Genomic DNA, 26,060 nt, shown 5'->3' with positions numbered 1-26,060 from the left:
CTGAATGTGCACGTGAGGGTGCCTTCCTTTTCTTAACAGGAAGCTCCCGGGGCGCCTGGGTGGCGCAGTCGGTTGGGCGTCCGATTTCAGCCAGGTCACGATCTCGCGGTCCGGGAGTTCGAGCCCCGCGTCGGGCTCTGAGCTGATGGCTCAGAGCCTGGAGCCTGTTTCCGATTCTGTGTCTCCCTCTCTCTCTGCCCCTCCCCCGTTCATGCTCTGTCTCTCTCTGTCCCAAAAATAAATAAACGTTGAAAAAAAAAAAAAAAAAAAAAAAAAAAAAACAGGAAGCTCCCTGAACATCTCACACGTGGAGCCTACACATATGAAGCCCCCAAGAAAAGCGCCGTGAAATTAATGCATTAATTAAAACCATTAACGCGGCATAGCTTTCTCTTGACCCCTTGACATCAAGGCTCTTTAGAGCCAGGTTCCTGAAGCAGGTCGATCTATATCATAAAATTCAAAAATTATAGCTTATGACGGAAAGTGACCTCCCATTACATAATGTGGCAAAACAAGCACATTAATACCAGAGGCAATAAATGTCTAGGCACTAATGTGGCTTGGGTATGAAATATGTTCCCATTGCTTTGGGAGTACAGATTCAAAATGAGGATCAGATTACCCAGCGCCCATCGTGACGTAGCACCTGACTTCTAGCCCCAGCTGGGTTTTCCATTCTTCCTCACCAGTCAACAGTTTCGGGTCTCTACCATGTTCAGCCACGAGGATCCAGAAATGAGCAAGGCGGAGAGAGAGGGTCTCTACTCCTTCCGGAGCTTATGGGCTGGCTGGGGACGATGGAGGGAACCGCGGCCAATAAACCAAGGCGGGAGCTCAATAGCACAAGGCTACTTTAGAGGAGTGGGCAGGGAAGGTCTTTCTGAAGAAGTGACGTTTTTGCCCAGGCCTAAAAAGTGAGGAGCAGTCGATCAGCCACCGAGTCAAGGAAGGAGGACACCAGGCAGAAGGAACAGCATGTGCAGAGTTCCTGAGGTGGGAAAGAGCTGCGTGTGTTCAGAGCACTATCTTGCACGGCAGTCAGCAGATCTGTTTTCTCACAAGACCAGAGAGCAAACGCTTGAGGCTTTGCGGGACGAGTAGGTGTGACTGAGTACCGATAAAGTTTTCTTTCCAAAACCAGGCGGAGGGCTGGATTTGGCCCACAGGCTGCAGTTTGGCAGCCCCGGGTCTAAGAGGACGGCATCTTGGGGGCAGCTTCCAGAAGCAGACCCTGGTATGAAGGTGCCTGGACCAGTCATTTCTTAGGAATGTGCCCCCAGAGGAGACTGGTAAGAGAAGGGGAGAAAGCCAGGCATGCGTGTGATTTCAGGGAAAGTCCCAGCCTCACTCTGATCCCACAGGGAGCTAGATGGTCTTCATTAGGCTCCCGGATTCGACCCCTCTGGAGACAAGGGCTGGGCTCTGGTGCCCTGACCTCAGTCCGCCATTGGTGAGGGGTCATCCCAGGCAGGGAATCAGCTTGAGGGCACTTAAGACACGCTGCGCGTGCAAAGCACGTGTGCCTGTCGGAAGGGAAAACACGCAGAAGGCAGGAGTGAGGCATCACTACAGTGCTGGCCTCGGACGGGCTTCCCTGTGTCCGGGTTCTCGCCCCATCTGAGAGTGGGGATGAGTCCCCGCAGAAGCTCCTTGTTGCAGCTGGCAAATGACACAAATCACACGCCCCGACACCGGAACGCCGCCTTCATACACGAGGAGCAGCGCACACGGCAGCCGGCTAACCATTCTGCATTTCTTCCTTCTGGCCTCCCGCCTGAAAGGAGCAGCTAGACAGCACGTGGGGCTCGGTCCAAACTCTGGCACCTGTAAGTGGTGGCCCCCCCCCCAGCAGGTTGCCGACCTTTCGGAGGTTCAGCTGGCAGATGTGAATTCAATACTGTCTATCTTGGAGCCCCCGTTCCACCCTCGAGACTTGGCCCACAGTCAAACCTCAGTTTCTTCATCCATAAGACGGGGCTAATAGCCCACGTAAAGCCTGATGGGAAGGTTAAATGAGAAAGAGATAAGGAAGCCCCTAGCACTCTGCACACAGTAGGCGCTCAGTTGGTGCCAGTTACCACTCCCTCCTTGATTTGCACGAAAAGGCTGTTCTCTGTGTCTCTGATGACTTTCTTTTTTTTTTTTTAATAAATTTATTGTCAAATTGGTTTCCAGACAACACCCAGCGCTCATCCCAACAGGTGCCCTCCTCACTATCTGATGACTTTCAACAGCCCAGTCTCCATATACTTGCTTTGGTTACCCCCCCCCCCAACCCCCGATCTCAGCTAGAGACTCCTGGAGGCCTTTTGCCCTGTTCCCTGGACAAATCTTTCCCAGGACTGACCTGAGCCTTTCCGAATATCAATGCTGATCTCTCTCACTATCCAATCAACAAACATTTACTGAGCGCTTATTATGTGCCAGGCGCCGCTGAAGCCCCAAAGATACAGGCTTTAGTAACAATGAGCTAAGGTTGAGTGAGTAGGTTCCCACGTATTCTCTCCTTTCAGCCTCCCCAAATCCCCAGAAGCAGCTTCCATTCTGAATCCCCATTTTGTAGGGCCAAAAACCGAATGTCACAAAGGTGATCATACAGTTAGGAGGCAGCAGAACCAAAACTTGAATGTACTTTCGACCGACTCCACGAGCCAGAACACGGGCACTGTCCTGATCCCCCAAAGGAAATAAAGGCTGACTTACTGAACACATACGATGTCCACGGCCCTCTAGACCTTCTTACCTGATCATCATCATATCTTTCCTGCCAGCATGCCAGATGTGTCCCTGGAATCACCCCATTTTGCCAATGAGGTACCCAAAACCCACAGAAGTTGTGATTTAACCATCACACAGCCTTAGTAGGGCTTAGGCTGAAACCCGAGTTTGGGGGCACTCGTGTGGCTCAGTTAAGCATCCAACTCTTGATTTCAGCTCAGGTCATGATCTCACGGTTCATGGGTTCAAGCCCCACATTGGGCTCAGCACTGACACTGTGGAGCCTGCTTGGAATTCCCTCTCTCCTTCTCTCTCTGCCCCTATCCCACTCACGCTCTCTCTCTCTCTCTCTCTCTGTCTCTCAAAATAAATAAATAAACTAACAAAAAAAAAAAAAGCAGAAGAAGAAGAAACCCCAGCTTTGTTTGATTCTAAGGCCTGGGGAGTAGACTTCTATGTTTTTTAAATTACCCCCCCCCCAAAAAAATGCAGAAATAAAATAATAAGAATGAACATGTATGGTGAGCTGGTTATGTGCCAAATGCTGGGGCTGAGCGTTTCTCTTCTTTGGCTTCTTTAAGCTTTAACCCCTGTGGAGTAGGTGATACTCTTATGCCCATCTTGCAGATGAAGAAATGGAAAGGGAGCAAGGTGATCCTTCATCCGGGCCACCCAAGCCTTACGTGGCGGGCGCACAATGCAATGGTAGATGAGCATGCCTCCCCCAGATAGCTACGAGCAGCCCCGCTCCCACTTCAAGGAGGCTTCCCTGAGCAGCTGCCCGTGGCCCCGGGCTCATGAAGAGTGAAGAAAAGCTCCTACTCCCCTGCTGCATAGGAAGCGAAGGGCATGAGTGTGGCGTCGTGATCCGCGTGGGGCGAGCAGAGGCGATGGGGGGGAAAGGCCAACATGCACGCGGCCGCCGCCGCCCGGGCTCGGCGTTAAGCTCCCAGCCCGGGCGCCCCGGGCAGGGGCTCTCTCCTTCTGCCACTCCCTCATCCACAAGATCTCCGCCACTTGCGACAACGTGAGATGTGTAGCTGGGGCGTGTTGAGAGCCGAGCGCGCCTGTTCGGCGTCGCTTCTCGGGCGTTGGACCGCCGCCTCCATCTCAGTCACGTCTGCCCATCTTTTTCAATCTAATGAACTGCAACCATCAGTGCAACTTAAGTTGGGCTGTCTGTTCGTGCATAGTTAATATTAAAAATGTACTAACAGTGTGGCTGAGAAATCAAATTATGCACATAAATATGCTGGCATAGCAGAGGCGGCGGCAGGAGCTGAAGTTAGCAACACTGATGCCAGTTCACATTTGCAAATCTCCCGTCAATCTGTCATTAAACATGTTATCAAATGATGATAAGTGTATGCTTCTTGCTTGCATTGGTGAGCCGATTCCCGATGTTGATGCGCATTAATGGGATAATACGCATTAACATAGTTGTGCTTGGATGAACACAAAACATTTTTTATCTGTCTCAGTTTGTTTCCCCCTGTGGCCCCCAAGTAAGTGTTTTGTGTTATCAAATTGCCAAAAAACTGGGAAAACATATTACTTTTAATTAGCAAACCTTGTTGGTGGAGGGGTTTTTTTTCTCCCTAGCCCCCACCCCTCCATAATTCCTGTGTACTGGCAATAAAAGAGAGACAGAGAGAGGGAGAGACAGAGAGAGAGAGGACCTCCACTGTCTTCTTTCAGTAAAACGATTAATGTCAGAAACTCAGAAGCTGGCAATTATGCTCTGTCTTAATGCACTGGCCTTTCATCTGGGGCCCTCGCTCTTGACAGGTCTGATCGCTTCAGTTCAGTGATATGAAAGGCAGCAGAGGAAATGATCGTAGACATCCCGGGTCCGTCACGAGGGCCAGCACTGAAATGCGGTCCTGGCTGTATAGCCTGACGCCTCTCAGTGGAGTCACAGGCGAGGGAGACAGGTGGCGGCCCCACGCATTGCCCAGACTTATGGGTGTCACAGTGCTGAGTGGGGAAGGTATAACTACAACCGTTTTCCCAAACTTGGGAGCTGAGAAAATGTGCAAACCCCCCCAAAGTGAGAAACACTCTATTAAGAAGCCAAGCGATGTCCTTTTCCCTGATGACCAGGCACCCGCTCGATCACAAAGATAAACGCCAACGTAGACGTGGATTTTGTGTTGCAATATTCATCGGAAGTCTGTTATCCCGGTGACCCAAGATAGAACTGGATTAATTGTTTTATCCGAATGAAAGTGGCACTTAGGAATTCTTGAATGAATGCTCAGGGCCTCGTGGTCCAAACGCTGGGCCAGTTCAATATCTGAGAAAAGGTGCTGATGCCCAACTTGCTTTGTGAAATGGTGTCCTGACACATCAGGGCTCTGTTCTTTCACAAGAGCTCTGCCCGCACACCTTTGAGAGTTGATTAATCCATTCATTCCACATGGATGTATTGGACACCTACTGTGTGCAGACAACACTGTGGGCTCAGGGAGACCCATAAACATGATCTCTGTCCTCATGAAGCACACGCTATTGGGGAAGAATATATATATATTTTAAAGTCCCTACGCAACGGTTAATTGATCTCCATTAATAAAAAGTGTAAGTGGGGGAAGGGGGGTGTGATTAGTGTACCGTTGACTTCCCAAGCTCCACGGAAAGCATTCTCTGCCATTAATAATGCCAGAAGGTTATTGTGTTTGGCCTTCCAGGATCCTTGTTTACATGTGTTTTAAAATTAACATTGACTTCTTGCCATTTGGTTTGTTCCTAAGTGGGGTGAGCAGCGTATTAATGATTAGAATTATTGTTGCTGTTATGAATGTGCTAATTAAAAGGAAATTCTGTCACGCGGCTTTGTGAGGCAAGCGCGAACCTTTGCAGTTGGAGACGTTAGGACTGGGAACATGGAGAAGAAAGTGTGAAATCGTAAAGAAAAGATGGAGTTCGGGGTAGGGGAAAGAGTTCTCAGGGCTCTCACAATCCTCTGTCGTTCATTACTTTGCAGGGCATCTCCCTACCCAGGACACGGAGAAAATCCACTTGTGTTTTGAGTGGGGATGTCCCCTTTTTGTTTTCTTTGTCTGAGGCTGGAGAGAGCTAGCGCCTCTGGGACCTGAGCCCTAGGGACATCATGTCTTCCACAAGTTCATTCAGATACGTAACACTTCTGAACTGAAAAGCAGGTGCCAGACTCTTGGCTGGACATTGACGATGCCAACAAGACCGTTTACCGCCCCTCCCTTGAAGGATGCATGGCACGGGGGACAAGGAGAAGTGAATGCACAATTTCATTGCCCGAGCATGAGCACCATGATGGGGGCCGTACCCATGAGAGGGGCACTAAACACCACCGGTAGCAAGAACAAATTCTTTCTTTACACCATCAATAAGCATTTATTTAGAATATCCAACATACCAAACTTCATCAGAGGTCAAAATGGATGTAATAATCGGAAGCGCTTGTATTTATTGAGAAATTATTTGGCACTTGACCTCCACCAGTACAGACCCTGCGTTCATCAGAATATGAGCCAGGGCCTGGCTCCTGAAGGGTAGGCATTCACATGCACATGCGTGCTGACTTCCCAAGAATTGTAGTTCAGATGTTGGAGACTAAAGGCGAACAAGACAGGTGTAGTGCACAGAGCACGTGTGTCCCAGAGCTGGGTTCAGAACCATGAAACTGAGCCCAGTACCTCTCGCAGAGTGAGCAACGGTTATCTGTCAAATATCCCAGAAGAGATGTTACTTAATTGTCTACAAGGTTAGCAAACTTGCCTCGAAACTGGCAGGAAGCTTGGGAAATACTGCAGGGTAGCTCTGCCAGGAGCTATCTGGTGGCATTTTGGATTTCCTACCCTTCTAAAATCATTTCTATGTGCTAACGTCACTTCGACAACAGATAAAACTCATAGGAGGTGGCAGCAGAAGTCATTTTTTATCAATATTTTTCTTATTTTACCTAAACCATTAAACCTGAACCCTTAAAGCTCCGCATGACTTTCCGCCATTTTTTTCCCCCAAGAGTATTCCAAAATGGAAAAACTTATATTCTACCAAGAATCTTTCAGATATTCTCCCTTCATTCGTTACAGCAGTCTGCAATCTTTTATCTTCAAGCTCCCTTTTGTGTGGCCATCATAAAACCCCCTCCAGCCATTCCCAGGAGACCAGCCATAGGAAGCTGTCGTAAACATGATGTAAACATGATGTAAAAAGCTGTCGTTAGATTTGTAGATTTTCTCCCATGTCAAATGCAAGTTGCTGATGAACATGATTTAGACTTACATTGATGTTAAGATTTCTGTTAAGAGAAACCTGTTTTTTCACATCCATATTTTTTTTCCAACATCTTGGATAATGAATAGTCTTGGGGTCTCATCAACAGTGGCCAAAAGGATCACTCATCTATCCGTTCCACATATTGATTAGGTGCCTACTCTTGCCAGACACTGTAGCAGCTTCTGGGAATTCAGCATCGAACAACACAGAAACACATCTCTGCTTTCAGGAAGGTGACACTCTAGTGGCAGAAGACAGATCATAAAAAATATACATCAGATGCCAGTAAGTGCTACAAAAAAAAAAAAAAAAGGACAGTAGGGAGGGAAGAAAGTTTAGACAGGATGTTTAGGGAGGAGTTGGCTGAGGTGGGGAACATCTGACCTGACACCAGAATACACTGGAGGAGGAAGCCATGTGGATATCCGGGAGTTGGAAAAAGTGCCCATAATTGTAGAGACTAAATAAGTCATGAGAACAATTAATACCATGATCAAAGAATCATTGAAAATTGAGATGATCAAACATGTTCCAGTGAGTAAGAAAGACCATTAATTACAACCAGGGAATCAAAAGGCGATGAAATCTAAGAATTTTCTACATTGCTACTCCTTGATTATAACTTTCAACTGTGTCTTCTAGAAATTATACGAGGAGTTACAGATGACCTGAGAGTGACATTTTTTAATCTTGAGGATTAGTTGCCAATGTATAAAGATGAGAGAAATTTAGGGGCGCCTGGGTGGCTCAGTCAATTGAGTTTCCAACTCTTGATTTTGGCTCAGGTCATGGTCCCAGAGTCGTGGGATCGAGCCCTGAGTCAGGCTCCTCACTGAGCAAGGAGCATGCTTAAGAATCTCTCTCTCTCCCTCTCTCCCTTTGCCCCTCCCCTGCTCATTCACATGTGCTCTCTCTCTCTCTCTCTCTCTCAAATTTAAAAAAAAGAGAGAAATTTACTTCCAAAATCCAGACTTTCGGCTTCTTTTGAAAAATTGGAAAAATTCTCAAAGGTGATCCCACATGTCCACATGGAATTAGCTGGAACAAAAGAGCATTATTCCCTTCAGACAGGATATGCTCTCTTCATTATATGGCAGCCACCAGCATTTCTTACTACCTTGCGCCAACCCACAGCCTTCCTTTATATTTTTCTGCTTACCTTCGGTAAGCTTTTAAGTTTGTGAATACAATTTTACAGGTTTATACTAACACTTACTGCTGCTCATTTTGGTAGATTTGTGATTATTCAAACATGAGCTTACATCTATCACTAAGTTTAAAAGTCCTCTGAACCAAGAGCTAAACTATTTGTTTATTTAACAAGCACTTATGTCGACTGTGAAATGTAATATGCTAGAAAATAGAGGTTCGGAGTAAAAACACAGACCCTCTTTTCATGGAGTTCATTGCTTATTGGGGGATAAAAACATAACTAGAATAATATACACCATGATTTCTTTTTTTTTAATATGAAATTTATTGTCAAATTGGTTTCCATACAACACCCAGTGCTCATCCCAACAGGTGCCCTCCTCAATGCCCCTCACCCACCCTCCTCTCCCTCCCACCCCCCATCAACCTTCGGTTTGTTCTCAGTTTTTAAGAGTCTCTTATGGTTTGGCTCCCTCCCTCTCTAACTTTCTTTTTTTCCCTTCCCCTCCCCAATGGTCTTCTGTTACATTTCTCGGGATCCACATAAGAGTGAAACCATATGGTATCTGTCTTTCTCTGTATGGCTTATTTCCCTTAGCATCACACTCTCCAGTTCCATCCACATTGCTACAAAAGGCCAGATTTCATTCTTTCTCATTGCCACGTAGTATTCCGTTGTATACAGCATAATCTCTTAGCTATTCTTTTGTAAAATTTTAACCCAGTAGAGTTAACATACAGTGTTAAATTAGTGTCATGTGTACAATATAGTGATTTAACAATTCTGTATGTTACTCAGGACTCATCATGATAAGTGTCCTCTTTTTTTTTTTAATTTTTTTAACGTTTATTTATTTTTGAGACAGAGAGAGACAGAGCATGAATGGGGGAGGGTCAGAGAGAGGGAGACACAGAATCCGAAACAGGCTCCAGGCTCTAAGCTGTCAGCACAGAGCCCGACGCGGGGCTCGAACTCACGGACCGCGAGATCATGACCTGAGCCGAAGTTGGCCGCTTAACCGACTGAGCCACCCAGGCGCCCCATGATAAGTGTCCTCTTAATCCCCATCACCTGTGTCGCCCATCCCCCAACCCCTTCCCTTCTGGTAACCACCAGTTTGTTCTCTATAGTTAAGAGTCAGTTTGGGGGGTTGTCTTTTTCCCCCTTTATTCGTTTGTTTTGTTTCTGAAATTCCACATATGAGTGAAGTCATGGGATGTGTCTTTCTCTAACTTATTTCACTTGGCTTTGTACTCCCTAGATCCATCCATGTTGTTGCAAATGGCAAGATTTCATTCTTTTTTAGGGCTCGGTAATATTCCGTTGTATATCTATACCACATCTTCTTTATCCACTCATCTAATAGTGGACACTTGGGCTACCTCCATAATTTGGTTATTGTAAACAATGCTACAATAAACATTAGGGTGCATATATATTTTTTCAAATTAGTGTTTTTGTGTTCTTTGAGTAAACACTTAGTAGCGTGATTACCGGGTCATACGGTAGCTCTATGTTTAACTTTGTGAGGAAGCTTCATACTGTTTTCCAGAGTGGCTGCACCTATTTGCATTCCCCCCAGCAGCACACGAGGGTTCCTTTCTCTCCACATCCTCGCCAACACTTGTGGTTTCTTGTGTTTTTGATTTCAGCCATGCCCATACTGTATCCAAAACAACCCACAGATTTAATGCAATCCCTCTCAAAATTCTAAAATTTGTGTGGAACCACAAAAGACCCTGAATGGTCAAAGCACTCTTGAAAGCGAAAAACAAAGCTGGAGATGTCACCATTCCAGATTTCAAGTCACACTATGAAGCTATAGTAATCCAAACAGTATGGAGCTGGCTCGAAAATATACCCCAGAATTTTAAAGTGCTTTTAACACTTTAACACCCATGGGGCGCCTGGGTGGCGCAGTCGGTTAAGCGTCCGACTTCAGCCAGGTCATGATCTCGCGGTCCGTGAGTTCGAGCCCCACGTCAGGCTCTGGGCTGATGGCTCAGAGCCTGGAGCCTGTTTCCGATTCTGTGTCTCCCTCTCTCTCTGCCCCTCCCCTGTTCATGCTTTGTCTCTCTCTGTCCCAAAAATAAATAAACGTTGAAAAAAAAAATTAAAAAAAAAAAAAACACTTTAACACCCTGAGGTGTGTTACTCATTTGGTCTCTAGCATTCTGGGAGGGAGGAAACAGCATTGTTGGTTTTATTATCGGTAGATGCAGAAAGATGGGGACAGAGAGGTGAATGTGTGTGTCAAAGGTGACCCAGGCACCAAGGACAAAGCCGAGACCAGAGCTGTAGTTGATATCCACCACCAGAAGGTTCTGTTTTGCTCATTGTAACCTGTAAAGTGTTAACTTTTTGTCAGGGGTCAACAAACCCAGCCCACCGCTTGTTAGTAACTTAAGTTTTATTGGAACGCGGCCATGCCGTTTCTTTACATGTTGTCTATGGCTGCTTTCCAGTTATAACAACACAATTGAGTGGGTGTGACAGAGACTATACGGCCCACAGAACCTAAAATATTTACTATATGTCCCCTTACAGAAAAAGATGGCCACCCCTTGCCCTATGTGGTCGATGCGTGGTAGGCATAGGGGTGAGGGGATGGGGGAATACCCCGTTGTCATGCCTCTCCCCCAGAACTTGAAAATTGAAGGAAAGCTCACCAGTCTGTAATGGGGGAAGCTGGCCATCCGTAAACATACCAGTCAGAAACACTAAGAGCAAAATGAGGGGTCCAGTCGGGAGACTCGGTTGTACATCCTGAATCTACACCAGTGGTCATGAACCAGTGGTTCTTGAAATCACCCAGCGGTCCAGAGAATCACACTTGAAGGCCACCCAGCCAGGACCCATGCCCGGATCAAAGCCAAGGCTGTGTCAGTACAGCCATCCCTGCACCAGCAATGCACACAGACTCCTAGCCTATGCCACCTGTGTAGGACAATTGACCTTCCAGCCAGGAGCTCTGGAAGAGCTGCCTCTGAAATGCCGGTGGCTTTTATATCATCAGGATAGAGGCTACCCTGAGCCTGCATCCCCACCATATACCTTCTGAGTCAGAGCCTCCCATTGGTGCATCTGATAGATGGACCCTGGGGCCTGTGCCTACCTATGAGGTGCAAGAGAGGCTGGGAGGCATGTTCCTAATTTCTGTCTTGAGGAATACCTTCCTTCCAATCAAATTATTGAGATGTCGACACTGTGACACAGACTGTGTCATTTGTTTTTTGAAGAGAACAGTATATGTCACAGAAGTATAGTCAGTATATTTTTTTTTAAGAAAACGAGGGACAGGTTTGGAATTTTCATCAGGGTACAGCCAAAACTGCCCGTGAGAAAGGATATCTTTGACCACCAGACAGCGTCTGGCCGATAATGGAAAACGTCTCACTTTTAACAATCTTACTAGCAGCAAGTACTAATTACTGAGGCTTTTGGTGCATGAGGCTAGGAGGTGAAAGTGTGATTATTGTCCACATGTTACGGATGATGAAACTAAAGCACAGTGGGCTGGTAAGTCTACCCTTGTAGATGATAGAGGAGAAGTCAATGGGGAGCAGTTTGTGCCTTAAATCTTCACCTGGGCAAGGAAGAAATTTTTGCCCATTAATTTGGAGCATTTTTTTTTTAGTTTATTTATTTTGAGAGAGAAAGAGAAAGACAGCATGAGTGGAGGAGGGGGCAGAGAGAGAGAGAGAGAGAGAGAATCCCAAGCAGGCTCTGCATTGTCAGCACAGAGCCAGATGCGGGGCTCAAACCCATGAACCGTGAGATCATGACCTGAGCTGAAATCAAGAGTCGGATGCTTAACCAACTGAGCCACCCAGGCACCCCTGGAGCATTTCTGCATCCAGTAGCGAAGCAATCATGATGGCTTCTCTAGCCTCTCACGAGCCCTTACTGACGACCACCTGAATTCCATCCCCGGGCCATAAATAAACATAAGCCACTTTCTGGCTAGAATTTGCTTTCCCACGCTGTGTGTGGGCTACTAGTAGCCACATTCCCCAGCCCAGGAGCTGACAACTTATTGAGGGTGTATGTTACATCCGGGTCCGTGGCATTAGCTTACTTAATCGCCTCAAAAACCTTACTGTCCTTTTCAGACTGAGACTGAGTCTTCAAGAGCAGAAGTGATTTGGCCAAGGTCACATAGCTAATAAGTGGCAGAGCTGGAATCAAAGCCACATGTGCCTGGCATCACATCCTTCCTATTTGTCCCCTCACAGACGTAGAATTAGGGGACACCTTTGGTTCATGACTCATCCTTACCATTTGGGCCATTCATAGTCAACCTGACTTGAATTGGGTTGGTAGGTAGTTTTAGCGATGCAATAATCATCCCTGAAAATGAAAGCAAGGACTTGAAATTCACATCCATCTAGCACCAAGCTCGAGCTCTTGAGTGCTAACTAGATGAGTATTTTTCATCGCTGTGGCATTTCTATACTTTTTCCATATAAACTAATACATAGGAACTCCAGAGTAAACTTGGACTCCTGCCCCTTGCCAGAAGCAGGCAGCTTAGTCAGTGTTGGGTATTATTCACAGTAAGTGGGCCCTACTGAGAGGCGTGAAGGGACGAGTCTGGATCTGGATCTGCCTGGTTCTGGATCCTACTCTGCCAGTTACCAGGGATGCCCCCCATGGAACGCTGGCAAATGTTTAATGGCTGGCTTTCCAAGGAAAACAAGCCTTGATCTGTAGGGTTTACCGATTTCTGTGGTGTAAGTTCTCTTACCTCGGGACGAGATGTGCCAAGACAGCTCTCGTGAGCTCCTGTGAGCTGGGACAAGCTGGGTCTCAGTGTGCTGGGAAGTCTGTTAGTCTCTCTCGCCTCCAGAGACTGGGCATAAGGCGAGTATCTGCCTCGAGGTTTGTCCGAAGGATTGCCAAAACGTGGGAAAGCAGCTAGCACCGTGTCTAGCCCTGTGTAGACTTCCACTCAGCAGCACGATTACTAGCAGGGGCTCTGTTAGATCGCTAGATCCCTAATGCCTCTGCCTCGATTTCATTAACTTAAAAATAGTAAGAAAATACGTTCCCTGCCTCTTTTCACATTACTCTAAAGATCCAATGAAATAATCTACATCAACTGCTTTGGAAGGTTACAAGCTCATTAAAAAAAAAGAAAAAGAGAGTAATTTTATGAAAATCAAGTCAAAACCCAGAGAATGAACTCTTGCTAGGCAAAACTTACACAATGGAGTCATAATTTTTGGTTCTTTCCTAGCTATGTTTTTCTTGAGTTTTCAGGCGCTTCTCACTTCCTGGGGCTAATTCTCATTTAGAAGCTGTTGACTTGGGAGAGGTCTGGAAACTCACCAGCTCAGTGAAACATTCAGCCCATCAAGAGGTTCTGAGAGTCTCTTGGGTTTAAATCCTTTTTATGTTTTAGCTCGCAATCCTCTAATCCTTTTTGTGAGGAATCTTCAATTATCCCCTGTTTTTAGTCCCTATTGCTCGTTTCCCTTTGAAAAGCGGGATTTCCATCATGTCTTAGAGGCGAAGGCAAGAGAAAGTCTTCCTTCAGCGAAGCCACGTTGGTTGCATAAAGATGCCAGTCATCTCTGTTCCTTGAGGTTCCAGTGGGGCATTCTCTTCGATTTGCTAGACTGCTCAGCCCTCTCTGTGATCCTGGAGAATGCAATATTCAGACTAGAAGCTTGGCATCTTCCATGTAGCACCCTTCTGCTTCGCCACTGGGTTTGGGCTCGTCCCCGTTCCTCCATATGCGAATAGAAATGCTTGGTGAATAGTTTGCCGACCCAAATCCATAGACTGACACTAAAGGTCACAGATCATGTCCATTCACAGGCATAGCCAGACCTCTGGCTGGCAGGGCAGCACCGTAGTTATGAACGTGTTGTGTTCTGCCGTTCAAAATCCTCCAGACTACATCTTGCCCCTGCATCCCGCTGGGCATGAGTCCTGGGTAAACCACGTAGGCTCTCGGTGTCTCTGTTTTTCCCATAAGAACGTGCATAATAATTAATAAGACCTACATCAGGGGGCCTAGGTTGTTCAGTCGGTAAGTGTCTGACTCTTTTGGCTCAGGTCGTGATCTCATGGTTCATAGGTTCAAGCCCCACTTTGGGTTCTGCACTGACAGCACAGAACCTGCTTGGGATTCTCTCTCTCTCTCTCTCTCTCTCTCTTCCCACCTCCTCTCTCTGCCCCTCCCCCACTCAGGCTGTTTCTCTCTCAAAATAAATAAGTAAACTTAAAATAAATAAATAAATAAATAGACCTACATCGAGGTGTAGTCAAGAAAGTTCAGTGAGTTAATACATATATTAAGGGTTTACAATGTATCCTGGCTGACACTAAAGAAAAAAGAGTGTGTGAGCTATTATCATCATAAAGCAGTGTTTCCCTAACTTCACTCAACAGAAATTCATACTTTTTGCCACATCTGCATACCCCCTTGGGCTCTTATTTACTTATGTACACACTTTTATTATAGAGGAGATTTAAAAAAATTTTTTTAATGTTTTATTTTATTTTTGAGACAGAGAGAGAGAGCATGAACGGGGGAGGGTCAGAGAGAGAGGGAAACAGAATCCAAAGCAGGCTCCATCCAGGCTCTGAGCTGTCATCACAGAGCCCAACACGGGGCTTGAACTCACAGACCATGAGATCGTGATCTGAGCCGAAGTCGGAAGCTCAACCAACTGAGCCACCCAGGCTCCCCAAGAGGAGATTTAATTAATCACTAGCCTCAACTGAAAACCCATATCACTTGCCCAAACGAGGAGCTAATGGCAAAAAAGAAAAAAAAAAAGTAGATAGACAGACAGAAAGACAACTAAACAATGTTGTTACATCTGACATCTGCCCGGACCCTGACGCCTGCCTAAGTCTTGAAGCTGAGCTCTGTTCAGCCTTTGCTGTGATAAAGGTTAGAACATGTTAGCGAGGGGTTAAATCCTTGAACTTGAGACTTGAACTGAGACTTTCTTCTCAGGAAGGAATTAGAAGAAAATCTAAAACAGAGCTGCCTTTCATATTTCTGCTTTTTTATTGCTGACTTGATGCACCTCCTAAGGCTTCTCACACATGCCCAATGCTGTTAGGCACCCCACACTTAAGTTATCATGGGGCTGCAGGATTCATTCCCACCCAGTTCTGTGATGACTGCAAAAAAAACTCCGAGTAGTTTGATGGATATTATTCTTGAGGACTGCTTCTCCTCTCAAGCCAGTTCTCATTATCCAGATGTCCCCTCTCCAAATTAAAAAAAAAAAAAAAAATGGTCCGCTTTCTTCCTAAGTTCTTCAGATCGAGGTCTGGGTTCACATCTCCTCTGAAGTCCAGAGATTGATGTCTCGTTGGGGAATTTGGAATTGGCTCAAGGCCTCCCCATGCTGAGCAGCCCACCTCCGGACTCAAGGAAAAGATCAGACGTCAGTGTATGTTATAGGAATGGTGTGATCATGTAGTTTAGTTGCTGTAAAGTTTTATGATTAAAAGACTACAATCTATCAGATAGCATCGTCGCCCAACATGCGATGTGCCTGCAGTATTTAAGAATTAAGCTCCTTCCGGGGCGCCTGGGTGGCGCAGTCGGTTAAGCGTCCGACTTCAGCCAGGTCACGATCTCGCGGTCCGGGAGTTCGAGCCCCGCGTCGGGCTCTGGGCTGATAGCTCGGAGCCTGGAGCCTGTTTCCGGTTCTGTGTCTCCCTCTCTCTCTGCCCCTCCCCTGTTCATGCTCTGTCTCTCTCTGTCCCAAAAATAAATAAAACCGTTGAAAAAAAAAATTAAAAAAAAAAAAAAAGAATTAAGCTCCTTCCAATGAAGCACTGGGTCGTTATCTCCCACATGGATCAGTACCCCCAGTGGGGCGAGGAGCTCTATAAACAACGGGGCCACTGGGTTAGCACTTCCAGGGAAAGCTCCTCTCCAGTCCTTCCCTCCCTCACTCCCTGTTTCTGAAAACTCGGGCTCTGAACTACCTTTGCCCTTTATCATAACTCAGGTTTGTTCTGTTCTTCCACAGTCTAAGGTGAAAGCCATCTTCCTAGATATTCCTTTATATTCCTGGCCCAAGGTTAAGGCTACAGCGATACCAACACAGACATACAACTCTTCTGTCTTCCTTGTTCAAGGAAATTGCAAGTTTTGCAGTCACTCACGTTTCTCATGCAAACTTTGGATTTTTCCCCCAAGCAAAGTAAATGAGAATTTCCGCAAGGCCGGGGACCCCACCGCAAAATGGACTTCAGAGTCTGCTTATTAGACATATGAGAAAAATAAAGCACAGAGAGGAAATGATTCACTCAGAGGAAATGCGGGGTCTTCAATTCCCAATCCATTTGGGGCAACTCCAGACAACTCCAAGACAGAAAAAGGCACGTGACATTAACATCCCCTCTATAACACTAATGATTTAGCGTCCTATGACCCCTAATGATTTAGCGATACTGGCAGTTTGTATCAACTTATCTCAAGAGTTACCATGTTCTTATAATCTCCTCCCAGTACAATAGAATTCAGTGTGCTTTAAGAAACAGCAATAGTTGGGGCGTTTGGGTGGCTCCGTCTGTTAAGCGTCCGACTTCGGCTCAGGTCATGATCTTGCGGTCCATGAGTTACAGCCCTGCGTCGGTCTGTGTGCCGAGAGCTCGGAGCCTGGAGCCTGCTTCCGATTCTGTGTCTTCCTCTCTCTCTGGCCCTCCCCCATTTGCACTCTGTCTCTCTCTGTCTTTCAAAAATGAATAAAGGTTAAAAAAAATTAGTAAAAAAAAATAGGAATGATGTCAGGAAATAAATTCACTGTGAATGATAAAAACCTCAAATCCAGAAACTTTAGGGCAAAATAATTCAATGAAAAAAGCCACGGAACCTTGATACGATCTCTAATCTGTTGACCACAGTATTATTTGGGCAAGTCATTGCCAAGGAGTCCAGTTTCAATAACTGAGTTTGAACCTAGGTTCCATTACTTATTAACTGTGTCCCTTGAGCCAGACGTAACTTATCCAAGCCCCTGTTCACTCACCTATCAAACGGAGACAGAAACAGGATCTACTCCCTAAGGCTGTTGTGTGGGGTAAATGTTCTCATCAGATCTGTGCCCGACACACTGAAAACACTAAATATTGTTTGGAATTATCATGTGACCTATTTAAACATCCATCAACCCTGGATCGTCTCCTGTGGAATTTAATGGCTTCTTACCTATATGAGAGGATTGGCAATGACCTTGCACAAAATGTTAACCCTAATTCTTGTTCTCTTCTTCCAAGACAGGCAAGTTGGAGGAATCATGTAGCCATAAAGGAATGTCTTAGGTGAATGGGGCTCGGGCTCTGTTTCTCCAGCCTCTTGCCACCACAGTCATATCATGTGTGATCTTCCTCTTTCGAGTGTTGTTCACAACGTCAAATCTGCAACCTCACCCCCTTTGCTTCCAATAAGGAGATCTTTTATACATTCAGAGAGACAAGGGTTTTTGGGTTGTTTTTTTTTTTTTTTTTGAGAACCCACCATATGCCAGGTACTCTGCTGTTCACCAGGACATCAATAGTAAACAAAATGAGCTCTCACGGTCCTTACATTCTAGAGGAAAGAGGCAGAAAAAGCAACACACCAACAAAAAACACAAGATCGTTTCTGGGGGTGCCGTGAAGGATGTCAGGCATCGCCATGATCGGGAATTAGTAAGTGGCATGGATTAGGGTGTGGCTGCCTTCATAGGGTCATCAAGGGAGCATCTGAAGAGGTGAGACTTTGGCTGAGACATAAGCAATTAGAAAGCACTAGCTTCAGAGATCTGGGGAAGGAATGTGGCAAGCAAAGGCAAAAGCAGGTTTCTTTTTTTTTTTTTTTAAGTTTATTTATTTTTGACAGAGACAGAGAGAGACAGAGCACAAGCTGGGGAGGGGCAGAGAGAGAGGGAGACACAGAATCGGAAGCAGGATCCAGGCTCCGAGCTGTCAGCACAGAGCCCGACGTGGGGCTCGAAGTCACGGACGGTGAGATCATGACCTGGGCCGAAGTCGTACGCCTAACCGACTGAGCCACCCAGGCGCCCCAAAAGCAGGTTTCTGATACAAGAAAGGGCTTGGCTTGCTGGGGAAACAGAAAATGGGGCAAGAGTTGGGGTGAAGAGGGTGAGGTTGAGAGCAGGGCAGACATCTGAGTACAGGGTCATGCAGGCTGCCAAGAGGGAGGCAACAGAAAGGCATCCAAGAGGTGTGAGCCCCAGGGAGAAGGCGTCGGACTAACGTCCAGACACTACCGAGTGAGGAGAACAGTGGAGTAATGCAGCTCAGAATCCAGCCTCTCTCTGCTTAACGCCAAATAAACAAATTGCATATTTTAGTCCTTAAAAAGGATTGCTCCTGTCCAGCACTTACTTTTGTCTCCTTCTTCTTTTTTTTTCTAATTTTCTTGTTTAATGTTCATTTATTTTTGAGAGAGAGACGGAGTGTGAGCGGGGCAGGGGCAGAGAGAGAGAGAGACACAGAATCCGAAGCAGGCTCCAGGCTCCGAGCCGTCAGCACAGAGCCCAACACGGGGCTCGAACCCACGAACCATGAGATTGTGACCTGACCTGAGCCGAAGTCGGACGCTCACCCAGGCGCCCCAACTTTTGTCTCATTCTTGAGACGTGCATGATGAGCCTCTGTCAAGATGAGAGCCTATATATCCCCAGAGATTTTGTGGGAGTCAGTTTTTGGCTTATAAACAGGCTCTAAGAGTCTCCTAACACCTGTGAACTCCCGGGGTGGGTAAGGAAGTGTGGAGCCTGGGCATCAACTTATTCTTGGGCAAGCCCCCAACTGAAAAGACGATGGACAGCTACCTGTACCCCATCTGGTCCCTTAAAGAGATCCACCATGCCCTATTTTATGACAGAACTGCAGTGTTTGAACTCAACTTGAAATAGTCACACTAATGGGATCAAGCAAAAGTGAAAGCAGCTAATCAAAGAATTCAAATCCCTCCTCTCAAGATCTTACGTCCACTAACTTGAACTGCTATTTCCCCTTAAGTTATAGGACGCCTGGTGGCTCAGCCGGTTAAGCATCCAGCTTCGGCTCAGGTCATGATCTCACGGTTCATGAGTTCGAGCCCTACATCAGGCTCTCTGCTGTCAATACAGAGCCCACTTCGGATCCCTTGTTCCCCCTTCCTCTGCGCCCCCCCCAGCCCATTCTCTGTCTCTCTTTCTCTATCAAAACAAAAAAAAATTATAATGAATCCTTGGCTTTCCACATAAGGCATTAAGTTCTATATAACTATTATACGCAAATCCCACATAAAAATATATCCTACATAGATATCGTGGATCTGATTCCCTTTAAAAAACTCAACTTAGGAGAAGCCGTCTTTGGCCTTTGGCTCAATGCAGCAAGCAAGCTCTCAACACTGAAGCTTGAATTTTGGCCGCATGTCCTTATTTGCTGGTAAACATCGGAGGATTCAATTAAGCGACTACAATTTGAGAGTTCGTCCTTGGACAACTTAATCCTTGCACCATAATCCCCAGATTCTAGAGTTCACCGGCTTCTCAACGATCTACCGAGCTCATCAGACGATGACACGTTGCCCGACGTGATTGCTTATTTTTATTCTTGAAAACTTGGAAAACTTAAAAAGTAAAATAAAATAGAATTTAAAAATGAAACTCAAGCGTGTTTTCCTCTCCAGGGTTTATCTTCTTTACTTCCTCCGTGCTGTTCATCTAATTCCCTGCCAGGGGAGGATGGCTGCAACCCAGCCACACACACAGACGTGCCAAAGACTCTTGCGAATCAAGTGTGTATTTCTCTCGACAACAAAGCCAGCAATTTTCAGATTTTCATTAAGTGCAGCCCCCAGCGAACCCTCACTACTGTTTTAGTACCTTCCCCCAGACTTGCACATTTTGGAAGATTCTGTGGCATTGTTTCATAATGATCTTTGGGGGGGGGGGGTGGGAAAAAGGCATAGCAAATGTCAAACCTCAGGTTGTGTTTAAGAGGCCTTCAAGTCAGTACCGATTCAGGATCCGCAAAATCACTAAAGCACTTACCTCCCAATGTAGGCCTTTTAAGGTCAGAAATATCATAAAATCACTCAGGACATCTTGTTCTGTTCGAGTGCCTTTTCATTTTCCTACCCTAATGGCAGCTACTCAAACTTCTTGAGAAAGGCAACGTTTGATGCTCACCTGGAAGAGATTTTCTTGACAAAAGATTTGAAGTGTTCCTGTTTTCTTTCTTTTCTTCTTCTTCTCTCTTTCTTTAATCTGAAACTTCCTATTTTTTGATCCCTCCTATGTAAGATACGAGTTATTCCCCCCCCCCCCCGCCCCCGGCCCCGTCTTCTTTTTCTCTTAAAATGAGTGGCACCTGCCTGTGTCGGTATGATTTTGGTGAGTGCATGAACATAATTAGCCTCAAATCAGCTCAACACGTCAGTCAACGTCATTAGCTGGGCAAACATTCTCATTTCAAGTACGCGGCTGAGAGTCTAACGGCTGAAACCATAAGCCAGTTCTCCTTGGGGATTTGCAAAAAAGACAAGGAGAGAAGGGGTCAAGAGTAGGCATTTGTCCTCATTATATCCCGGGAGGAAGGCATAGTGGATTTGTTTTTGTGGATGACACAGCCCTAAGGGTACCAGGAACCGTAGACAGTGATCCCCAAGAGAAAAAGAAGTAAATATCAGAAACAATGTCACATAGCCGATGGAATATGCACTTCAAAATCAATGAGACCGATTTCAAATTCTTTGTCAATGACTGTGTGACCTTCAGCAGGCCCCTTACCCTCTCTGAGTCTTATCTTCCTCAGCTATAAAATGAAGGTTAAAAAATACCTATCCTGCTGGTTTTCCAGGAATATTAAAAATTCAGTAACGATGCGGTGCCTGGGTGGCTCAAACATTTGTCTCTTGATCCCAGCTCAGGTCTTGATCCCAGGGTCATGAGTTCAAGCCCCATGTTGGGCTCTGCTCTGGGCATAAAGCTTACTTAAAAAAAAAAAAAAAAAAGATTGGTAACGATAGGGGCACCTGACTGGCTCGGTCGGTGGAACGCTCGACTCTTGATCTCGATTTTGTGAGTTCGAGCCCCACGCTGGGTGGAGAGATTACTTACAAATAAAATCTTTCCTTTTTACATTCAGTAACGATATTCTCAGGATGCAGTAGTAAATTCTCAATAAATGTTAGTCTCTGCCCATCCCCCAGGTAAAACAGAGGCTTGAATATTTATACCTGTAGGACAGCTCAGCCGAGTGCCACAGAGACAGGACAGTACGAGAGAGCCGATGGCACCTCACAAACAACAGATAAGCGTTTGCAAAAAGCGATGTTCTGTTCAGAGGGTGCCCCTTCCCTTCCCGTCATTCCTTAGTTGCTTGGCAACTTTCATCCAGTCATCCCGAAAAGCAGTGTCACTTTCAACCCCCAACATCCAGATTTTTTTTTTTAAGAAGAACCTTTTATTAGGAGAAAATACACCTTTGTGGCGGTGCCATTTGAGGGAAGAAAAGTATACGTTTGAAAAGGCACCCCCCAGCCAACACGAATCCATCCGTCTCTCATTTAGTACTCGGAGATGAGACCTATCATAATATTTAAGTCGGTTTTGAGAACTTTTCCTTCAAAAGGAAAAGGGGGAGAAAATCCACTGGTTGACTACCCAGGGAGGCCAGGAGGAGTTCAGTTACCATAGAGATTTCAATGCTGGCAAATGGTGCTGGGGAGCAGATTGGTGTCTGTTAATTTTTTTTTTTATTTGTAATTTATGTGTGTTGGCTCATTCTCCGGGCCAGTCCAGATTTTCCTGTTTACCTGCCATTCTGTGTGATGCAAGTGACGGATGACAGTGCCACGTTTCAGCCGTGTCTTCAATTTGTAAACATTATTGAGGGGAAGGAGGACAGCAGAAACACGTGGGGAAGCCCCCCACGCTTGGTTTTTGCCTGATGATGGCAAAGCGCTGCGGAGATTGTGCGGAAATTGCCAGGAGGAGAGAAGAGCCTTGCAAAATTCTCTACAATAATCTAGATGGTTCCAAGACCCATCTTGGTCTCTACAGAATCTGGTTTTGGGATGCCTGGGTGGTTCAGTCTGCTAAGCATCCGACTCTTGATTTCAGCCCAGGTCATGACCTCACAGTTCATGGGTTTGAAACCCACATCGGGCTCTGCAATGACAGTGCAGAACCTGCTTGGGATTCTCTCTCTCTCTCTCTCTCTCTGCCCTTCCCCCCACTTGTGCACACTTTCTCTCTTTCTCCCTCTCTCTCTCAATAGATATAAAAAAAATCTGGTTCTTAGAACTTCTTTCATGACTAATTACTATTGTTTGGCGAGTGCTAAAAAATTAGAGGAAAGTCAGTCTGTCTTATCCCGTGGCAAACACAATCCTTGAAAATAAATGGTCTTTGCTGCCTCAACGGCTAAGTCATTGTCTTTCCAACAGTGCTAGGGTGCTGGGTGGGAGAGTGGATGTTACTGGTGTCTCCCAAGTCCCTCTTCACCTTTCCTAGGATTAGGCCCCAGGAAAACATCAGCCCCACTGGCAACTAAGTGGAGACAGTGCCATATTAGCAAGAAAGGAGTAAGGAGACTAATCCTTTAGACACACCATCCCTTAGCCGCTAAGAAAGGCAAACCTTCGAGATGGGCTTCAGTTGGATGTCAACTAATAAATACTCATTTCCATAAAATTTAAATGAGCCCAGTAAAATCTACCTCTTGCTGTGAGGAACCCCCATCTCATTACTCAAAATAGCAGCGATGTCATTATTGGAAACCACACCCTCCACACCCAGGCCGTGGTAGTAGAATCAGAAGCAAATGGCGCCCGGCCACTGCAGTGGAAAGAGGCAGCCAGAACGTTTCCTGTTCTTCCATCCCCCCTACGACATGTACCTTACTTATAAAATAATCATCGTCAAATGCAGGGCTGCGTTTTGATTAGCCAAAAGACGCAACAAAGATTTCTTTTCCCTGGGCATACCTAGGCGACAGCCCAAATATTTAAATACCTAAACCTGCACGTGTGGTTGAAGAAAATTCAGACCTTTAGACACCCACAGAGAAGGGCTGATTTACCGCCCTTGGCTGAGTTGTGCGTCCTCTTTGAATTTTAAATGACCTTTAAGCAATGATGAGGTCTGTCTTGTTGAGGCTTAATTGCTTAATTACAGAAGCCGTGTTTCGGTAGACAAATATTTCCCTTAAAACCCATCTTTTAATTTTAAAAAGACTTCATTTGATTTTAGGCAAAATTGGAAGCTGTTTTATATTTTCGTCTCCCACAGCGAAACTGGAAAATGGTTTAAACCAACGCTGAGGCCAACTGCGTTTTTCCGTAAAGCTTAAGTCTCAGGCAGCTGTTACCTAAAGTAGTCAATCGATTGACATTTTTTCAGTCAGCTGAGCCAATGCTCAGACTTCCACACCCTGTGGAAACCCAGAGCCCTCTTAAAATCCCTGGGAGTTTCCCAGAAACTTTATTTTTGTCACTTCCGGCTACAATAGGGAGGCCATATGGGGTCATGATGAAGAGCTAAATGCTGGAATCATATTGCCTAGAAGGAACTGCTGAGAGACCTCCGTGCTCCCCCAGGTTACCCCATCTGTGAAATGGGGGAACCAGGTCCTACTTTATAGGCTTGTGGTTGGGATTAAATAGGGTAAACTTTTAAGCACTTCGAATAAGTCTTGCTGTGCGGTAAGTGCTCAATAAATGCCTGCCGTTATTAATTTTGCTCCTACTGTATTGCTTTTCGCTTCTTTGTAGTGAGCTCCACCATCACGTCCCTGGTGTTGACCTAAGTGGGCACAGTGCTTTCTCCAGAACAATTGCCCGTTCCCTACATCTCGACATGTTATAAGACAAACAACACAGTCTTGCAGTTTTTCAGTCAAGGGTGGAGGTGATCAGAGCAAATAATGTGATATTTCGCTGGGGAGTGCTCCCTATAAGCATCACACATATAGCCATGCCATAACAGCATCCTGCTCGGGACCTATATGATATTTGTAAATAACTGAAAAGTCCCTCTTGCCTTGTTTCTGCTCCTCACCATCTCCCTGCTCTGCGGAAAAAGCAAGACAAAACAGACTTCTGTCGTCATTTTGCAGATCTAGAACATTCTTGGCCCCAAACCTAAAGTCAGCCTTCAACTGTATTTACACAAGCAAAGATGTTAGTGAATTTTTTCCAATACCCATGATAACACCTCCGGGACCTTGTTTGTTTCTGCCCCGCCCCCTCCATCTGGGTAACAAAAAAGGAGGCCATGACACTGTGTAAATTAGGCTCTGCCTCCCCCCACCCTCCCCCCAGAAGGCCACAGTCTGCTCCGGTTTTGAATGACGAAGGTTCGTTTCTTGCCTTCCTTCCTGGTGCAACGGTCATTTGGCTTTCTGGGTAGCCGAGCACCTGCCCTGGGACACCCCAAACCACCGCAGACAGAAAAGATCCAGCAGACACCTGAGAAACACTCCTTCGCAAATTGCAGGCCCCCATCAGCTCCCCCCCCCACCTCCAACTCCCCCCCCCCCCCCCGCCTGCTCCCACGCTTTTGGCTCTGGCTTTGGGTGGGCCCCAAGGGGATGCCTCAAAGGTCTCACCTCGAACAGGGTTTAATCTTGAGCTCTGGCTCCTCCCCGGACGTCACATCGACACCCTGTAGCCATGAGTTTGGCCGCCAAGTAGCAGAGGATCCCGTCCTCACGAGGCTTAAACAACAGAAGCTGTTGTTTGTCACTTAGCAAGGCAGTCAGTCCCAAGGGTCTGCTGCGGCACCAACTTCAGGGTCTCTGTGGCTCTCATGGCCTTCGCCTCGTGCTTGGAGCCACCCTTGCTCTGTGAGCGTCGCAACTGTGCACAAGGGCAAGAACACGGGGAAAGGCACCACCAAGCTCCTCCGCCCGTCTCCGCCAGAAAAGGGGACCCTTCCGTGGACCACCCCTCCTCCCTCTGGAAGAATCCCATTAGCATCTCATTTGCCAGAAATGGGTACTCAGCCACACCTAGATGGACATGAGGTGGACAGTCCAGCCCCCGAAGTGAGGAAGTCACCAGCAACCCGGTAGGACCAGCCACACCAGAGAAAGAAAGACCCGAGATTTATAGATTGGAAGTGGCCGATTTCTTGCGATTGACTCTCTCTTCCTATCAGCCACGCGATGCCAAGAGTCTGCAAGAAACCTCGGGGAGAAAAAAAAAAAATCAGTTAAATATTTAGATGATTTGCCGACACAAGGAGCTTGCCGTTGGCAGCAAAGATTTATTAAGCAGGCTACAAAACAAGATGTCATTAAACAGTTTGAAAGCATGCCCTCGTAATTAAGAAGGGAGAAGCTTTCTAATTTGGGTAATGAAATCCGTGGCTCGGAGAAGCGTGCATTTTATTAATATTTATTGTGTGCCTACTGTGTGCCAGGTACTGCATGGGCTCGCTGCATTCAATAGAACCCAAAAGAAAAAAAAGAAAAAAGCCTCCCTTATGCCAGACCTACTGATAATAATCGCTGTCATTTATTGGATACTGATACTCTGCCAAGCACCACGCTAAGCATTTTACATAACAAAGGTTTGTCCTCAGGACAACCCTAAGAAGTAGTAATTACCGCCCTCAATTTATATGGAGTGAACAACAAACTGGGTTTGTCCGGGACTATGAGGTTTCCCAGGACACAGGACGTTCAGGGCTAAACCAGAGAAATCCCGGCCACGCCTACCGCCACACGAGCAAAGAGGGGCTGAGGGTTACCCCTCCGAGGCGCGTGGAGTTACCAGAATCCAGTCCGGTGCTGCCCAGCCCCCCACCCCGCCCCCTCCCAGGCTGCAGCCTGATTGCTAAACCTCTTCTGGAACCCCGAACTCTTACCACCTTCCCTTCCCTGCCTCTTCTTCCTTCTATTTCGGTCCCAAATGCTAAAGAGCTGACCCTCTCCTTTT

General features: G+C 46.3%; 1 protein-coding gene across 2 annotated transcripts in view; it reads left to right on the top strand.

The window, feature by feature from the left end:
* The window catches only part of TSHZ2 (teashirt zinc finger homeobox 2), a 457,998-nt gene that overhangs the window by 286,664 nt on the left and 145,274 nt on the right, over positions 1–26,060 (top strand). The window contains exon 3 of one of the 2 annotated variants that reach the window (XM_043553649.1): positions 16,144–16,845. The exons of the other annotated variant lie outside the window; for it this stretch is intronic. The gene's annotated coding sequence lies outside the window, so the exon portion shown is untranslated. Of the gene's footprint in view, positions 1–16,143; positions 16,846–26,060 lie in introns of those variants that run through there. 2 annotated transcript variants of the gene reach the window in all.

The sequence above is a fragment of the Prionailurus bengalensis genome, chromosome A3 (assembly GCF_016509475.1).
Source record: "Prionailurus bengalensis isolate Pbe53 chromosome A3, Fcat_Pben_1.1_paternal_pri, whole genome shotgun sequence".
Taxonomy (NCBI): Eukaryota; Metazoa; Chordata; class Mammalia; order Carnivora; family Felidae; genus Prionailurus; species Prionailurus bengalensis.
Note: the sequence above shows the minus strand (reverse complement) of the source record. Positions and strands in the feature narration are given on the sequence as shown.